Genomic DNA, 6,790 nt, shown 5'->3' with positions numbered 1-6,790 from the left:
TTTGGCTGCATGACAGGTGGGCCACCCGCCTATTGGGCCCACCTGTCATGCACGCATAGGCAAGATCAGTAAGTCAATGAAGCTGCGTCCCTCCCTCGCCCATGAGCGTGGTGGATGGCAGGACTTGGAGAAGCTTTCATTCACTACACGCTCTCCCTCCCGCACGCGGTGGACATGTAGCAGTTCAATCGGTGTCAGATGGCTAGAAGCATACTGTAGTACTCCTCCACTGCAGTAGTAGTCCATCATTGTTCGACTTCCCGAAGAGGCGAAGAGCCAAGCGTAGCTCGGACACTCGTTTGGCAGTTTCATGTGTAGAGTAGTCTAGGATAGCGTGTACCGTGCCTGTAAGCTTAAAATCGTTGGGGTCGGCTCCATGCTTTTTTATTAAAATAATCTTCTGGCCCTACCTGTCATCCTACTGATTGTAGTTTGCATGCTCATCTGGTCAAGACAAGAATGTATATTTTAATTTGTGGTGGGGTAAATGTTAGAGGTTGTAGAAAATGGAGTATTCTACACTACGGGTCTTTCAGCCAAGTTTAGAGGCAACCATGTGGGGCCAGTGCTATGATGTGTCGCGTCAACTCGTACAACGAGGAGAAGCTTGATTTTACTACTACACGCCTTCTCCCTCGCCCATGTGCACAGTGGCTCACATACGAGGACTTGCTTTTTCTTATACTAATACTACAACAAGCTATCCAACTAGTTGTGTATCACTACTCAGTTTTTCCATTAGAAGTTACAACTACTCAAAACTGCCATCGATCCATGAGATGCCTGCTCAAAAATGCAATTAGATATCTCAAAAATGCCATCGTTAAGTTAGATGTTTGCTCAAAAATGCCATTAGACATTGTGATTTTCATGCCAAACCCGTTGACCATGTTACATGACAAAAATAAGCCGATTCTCACAATGATAAGTGTGGCACCGCTTGTCAGGAGTAACCAAGCAAACAATTTTGCAGGAAAATAAGAATGCTATTGGGATCAAGTAGGCCCCACACTTTATTTTACTGTAGTAAGATAGAGGGAGAGCTGGCATGTTGCTCCATCGGTATTTATGTCATTATAACATGGCAAAAGAGATTTGAGTCACAATAATGGTGTCCAACACAACACACCCCTCAAATAAAACTAAGCACCCTGAAATTCTTTGACAAAACTAAGCACCCTGAAATTCTTTGATAAATAAACGGCTGGCTATATGATATTGGCCATATATATTGTACGTATATAATGCGAAGAAACGAGTGGTAGTCGTAGTACTATACCAACTAAAAGATGAGTTGTAAGAAATACTAGTATGTACGTACTAAAGAGTCAAAGTAACGAGAAGAAACATAACATAGTTCTGCTGGGGGCCCAGCACAACACACCCCTCAAATAAAACTAAGCACACCAGAAATTAAACTAAGCAACTAATCTGGTAGACACTGCATTAGAACCACCATGAGCAATGACACTGCCACCTTACTCGGAGTCCTCGTCCACGTCCTCGACTTCGTCCTTGTCCCTCTTCCTCTTGGCCGATACTTCTTTGCTTAAACCGCACACTTGGCTCTTGCTCTTCGTCCAACCCTTGTAGATATTGAAACAAAGGTAGCCATCCATTGCACCGTAGTGGATGTGGTCTATATCTAGTACATTCCACTGCCACGCACGATGAAACGTGTGCGGAGGTTTCTTCTGTTTATCGTATGAAGGATGAACCATAGCTCCTACTAGGGTCAGCATTGAAGGCTTATCACGGGAGGACACCAGCCCATTATTCCGGAGGTCGAAGGGTTTGCCTATAACGAGGCCTATCCGTTCCAGGACTCTTATGTCGTTCGTAAAGTCTACAATAACAAATTTGACTCGGCCGCCCTTGAGGAACTTCTTAAATTCCTCGCACTCAACGTTGGCATGGCATATGTGGTAGCCCAAGAATAAGTCATGCACGCAAACCTGGATCACGGCGGGCTTCTTCCTCTCTTCCTCATTTAGATTCTTCTCTTTTCCCAGGACTATGGTGTACTCAACATCTAGCCAAGGTTGTCAGAATCGCGATTCTATTGTACGATTCTACGACTTTACGATCCAAACTAACCCCTATGATTGTACGATTTTCGTTCATAGAATCTACGTTTCTACGATCCTGATAGTGAAGATTCTACGATTTGCGATCCTGCCATTGGAGCTCCGATCCGATTCAAAATCGCAATTCTGACAACCTTGCATCTAGCCCAGCGACCCACTCATCATTTGAGTTTTCGAACATGCGTATGAAGCGATCAAGGCAGCCCTTGGATCTGAGATCAAATGGTTGCATGGCGTGATTCTAAACCTCTAGGTGAATATCCTATCCTAGAGGGTTATTCTGCAAATTTTTAGCAAATTAGCATGCGACCGTTCGATCTCAGATCCAAGGGTTGTCAGCAGCCCGTATCATGGTCGCGCCTAGCATGACCGTTGCCTCGCTCGCGCGGTCGCGCCCTTGGAGATTTAACACAGTGCATTAGGCTATCTGATGTTGGCATGTCATACATAGTCATCACTTAGTCACTCATACTACAACAAGGTTATCTATAAGGTTGGCTATAAGAGTATTTTTTGTTTACTTCTCTCTATCTCTTTATTCATAGTATTTATTGCAATTGCCAAGGAGTGACCTCTTCCAATGAAATGGTGCTTAGATGAGGTGCTATGGGCATTAAATGACTTAGCAAATCAAGTCCCCAATGAATAGGTGCTTAGTTTTTTGTTGCTAAGTTTGCTTCATCTAGGTACACGCGCTTAGCACCATTTCTTCCTGGGGTCACCAAACTAGTATCTCTCTTCTTAATTAACTTGCCACATCAGACTTTATGCCTATGTGGAAGGCTTAGCACCTATAGGATCAAGTACAATAGTGGGCTATAAGCCCGCTTTACATGGCATTTTTGCATATGTGGGGGAAAGAGGCAAGGAAAAAGTGGAGGAGTGGGCTCTCATGCAAGAGCCGGCCTCAACATGGTGAAGCATCGGGAGAGGCACCTGTATGGAGGTGGTCAGGAATCGGGAGACTCATGCCGGTCGTAACGCCGCAGTTAAAATGATAATGGCAAATGAAATCAACGAGCCCCACCTGTCCAGTAGTAACTCGTTGTCAAATCACACAGCCCTACATTTGCAGCAGCCTACTCCCTCATCTTCTGGCGTCTCTGTCGAACCGACTAGGTGGAACTGCCCCGCCTACTGCAACCTCTTGAGCATGCATTGGTTTTTTCTTGAAGAGGAAAGGGTGATGCAGCAAAGGAGCGTAAGTATTTCCCTCAGTTTCCATCGATTGAAGAAAAAATAATGTGGCGGGTCAACTACGACCTAGAGTAGGATTGGGTCGTGGGTACGACTGTTTCGCTCCAGATCCGTTTCTAGGCCTGCCCTCACCAGAGAGGACGAGCCGACCGCGTACCCTCATCTCCACAGCCGCGCGCCCGGACCGGTTGGCCGCTCTGGCCATCTACAGCGTCCTTCACGCTGGTTCTGTGGCTCTGCCTCCGATTCTGCTGCTCCTTCGTGCCGGCTCTACGGATCCGCCTTCTGCCTCTGTTGCTCCGAGCCACTGTCACGGCTGCGCTAGCCCGTCTCAGCTTCGCCTTCGCTTGGATATGCTCCGAGTCGCTGTCACCTATTCTGCCCGAGTCGTCCTCAGCTGCCCACCGCAGCTCCAGGTTGCCATCTCCATCTTAAAATGCTGCTAAGCCATCGTTCCGTTCCAACATGCTCGGCACCCCGCATCTCACGTCGCCATGAGCAACCGCTACTCGGCCTCGTTTTGAGCCGCCCTCGCGGCCCATGCCTCCGTGACCTCACCTGCGCCCGCGTCTCAAGCCGGCCCTGCCTCGCGGCCGTCTCCGCCGTGGCTTTGAGCCGCCCTCATCTCCGATAGCACGACCTGACCACTACACCTGCGAGCCTCCATTTCCTCGGCGTCAACCGCCGTAACCGGCCCCGTTGACCTGCTTAGCTCCACTCCTGAGTCGTCGGCCCGCTGTCACTTCTATCTCCCGCCTACAAGCTAGAGTCATCCCCGCAACCATGTCCATCCGCCTCGCCGCTTCAAGTCGGCCCCGTCCTCGGGCGGGTGTCCACCTGCTGCGCTGTGCCCTCGCCCGTCGGTGCTGTGAGGTGCCGGATCATTTGCATGATATGGTTCTCTTTCGGGCAAGACACTGACATGGCATGTGGGATTTTCATGTGCAACACTAGCGCAAAGGAGTTCTTTGGATTCGACGATTTTCAGACTTGCCTTTTTTGTTGACAATGTCAAACAAGGGATGCTCCTTTTTTTCTCTTTAACTGCAACGATCACAAGTTGTACGGGGTGTTTGAGTCCGCCTCTGATGATGGATGAGATATTATTGACAGAGCTGCTTATAGATCCTCTGCTTAGAGAGTAGGAGGAGAAAACCTGCTACGTGCATGGATTATGCGGCTAGAGTGTTAATCACATGCATATACTATTTACTTTCAATGCACTTCTAATACCTCACACACGGTTCAATTTCCAACTGGGAGTGATGGTCGTTACATCCAACGAGACAATGTCAGCAAAGGATCAGATTATCCAGTGATGCATGGCATGGTTCCCTAGGTAAAACAGAGGAGGTCAGAGGAGACGCACTGATCTTACATTATCCAGCGTCAGTGTTCGTGTTCGCCGGACAAAACATCAGGTGATATTTATCCTATATTTTTTAAGTACATGTTGATTTATTTTTGGCAAACAACTACTCTGCCTTGCTGTATTTTTTATATGCAGGACAATGATTAATTATAAAGGTGGTGACATGCTGTTCTTATGTAGTGTGCGTCAGCATCATCATGCACTAGCGTCTGCGCTCGCTTACTGTTGAATGGGTGTGTGAAAGCTGTCGCCCGTACAGCTCGATCTACATCAACTCGCTGGGATAATGCCCGCGATTGACTCACCCGTCTACGCTGGCTTGCAATGCCGTGGCCGGCTTACAACAACAATTTGAGCGCCGCGGACGGGCCGCGTTGAGCCTGAGCCACCCCTAACGCGTTAAGCCACCGGGGTTATATTGAGCTGCCGGAGCCACCTGAGCCACCTTTATCGCATTGAACGGATTATCCGTTATCCGAACAAATCAGGTGATATTCATACAAATTTATTTTATTAACACATATTGTTTTCATCAAAGAACAATTACTTAGTCTATGATATTTTTTTGCAGGACCATTATTCCTTACAAAAAGTGTCATAAAAGGGGCATGAGCAAGTGTTATTTTTGCACTAGCGCTCGTCCTGCGCAAGTTGCCATCCCCACTACATTAAACTGACTCATTGTCCGTGCCCATGGCTAAAATTGTCTGCGTCTGTGCCGTTTCCAACGTCGCGGATGACTCTCTTGTCCGCACCGGCTTACAACACCACTGCCGACTCTCCCCGTCCGCACCGACTTACAACACCATGACCGGTTCATCCTTGATTGATTTCAGCTTCACCATGGTGATCATCAACTCCGCGGTGGATAATTTCTGGCTCAACATATCAGGTGAAATCCATCCAGTATATTTTTATATTATATATTGCTTTCTTGAAAAAAAGAGCAATTACTTTGGCTTGCAAGTTCTCCAATGCAGGACAAATTATATCACTGAGTTGTTGATGGACTCATACCGGTTTATATCACGGTCAAATATGGAGAATCTCAAGACAACTCCTCAGGTCGTCTTAAGACTCGGGGGCTACAATGGCATGACTCGGAAAAATTAGCCAGTATCAATAATCAAGAACTCCGGGTCATTGGAGGGAAAAATAACCCGGCCCCGTAGACTACTTCTATATTGATAAGAATTTAAAGGTCGTCCGAAAATATCCGGCTCAAATGAAGATTCCAGTTCAAAATCCGGTTCAAGGGAAATCTGTCTCCCACAAAGCTTTGGAGCTCTCAATATCCGGTTTAACATTTGGTTCAAGAAAAATTTATCTCTCGCAAAGCTCGAGTTCTCAGGAAAAATTAAAGGGACCAAAGAGAGTCTATTGCAAGGCACAACTCAAACATAGGTTCCCTAGTTTAAAAGGTCATTTGGGGGCTTCCTGTTCAAACATAGGTCGTATTCGAACCAAAGAGAACATAGCTCTCGGTACCCTCTTGATCGGCGCAATGCCAAACCCACTAGGGGGCTTCTTGATCGTATTCGAATCATAGCTTAACCCCTTTTGTGTCCGACTTTGATCGTATTCAAATCAGAGTCGTTAAAAACGCTCAAGGTCATTTGGGGGCTTCCTGTTTAACCATAGGTCGTATTCGAACCAAAGAGAACATAGCTGTCGGTACCCTCTTGATCGATGCAAAGCCAAAACCATTAGGGGGCTTCATGATCATATTCGAATCCTAGCTTAACCCCTTTTGGTCCGGTTTATTAATCGTATTCGAATCAGAAGCCTTATTTTTTCTCTGTTTGGCTTAAGTTTTTTGAAAACCTTTGGTTTTGTCTTGAGACCTTTTTGTTCATATCTGAAGCATATGTGTGGTTTCGATTAAACCGACTTGACTTTGGATGATAAGTCGCCATATGTGACAATCATAAACATTTGGAAGTTTTGGCTTCTAAAGATTGGGTTATCACCCTTACTGCACAGGTATCCTAAACCGGCAGTACGATTCCATATCACAGGAACCGGTTTTACAAACCAGATTATATTATTCAAATCTTTAATAGCCAACATGGCTGAATTTTTATTATGGTTATCAATAGCCAATATTATGATGGAGGTCTTCAAAGTTGCTTCA

This window comes from Triticum dicoccoides, chromosome 2A, assembly GCF_002162155.2.
Source record: "Triticum dicoccoides isolate Atlit2015 ecotype Zavitan chromosome 2A, WEW_v2.0, whole genome shotgun sequence".
Taxonomy (NCBI): Eukaryota; Viridiplantae; Streptophyta; class Magnoliopsida; order Poales; family Poaceae; genus Triticum; species Triticum dicoccoides.
Note: the sequence above shows the minus strand (reverse complement) of the source record.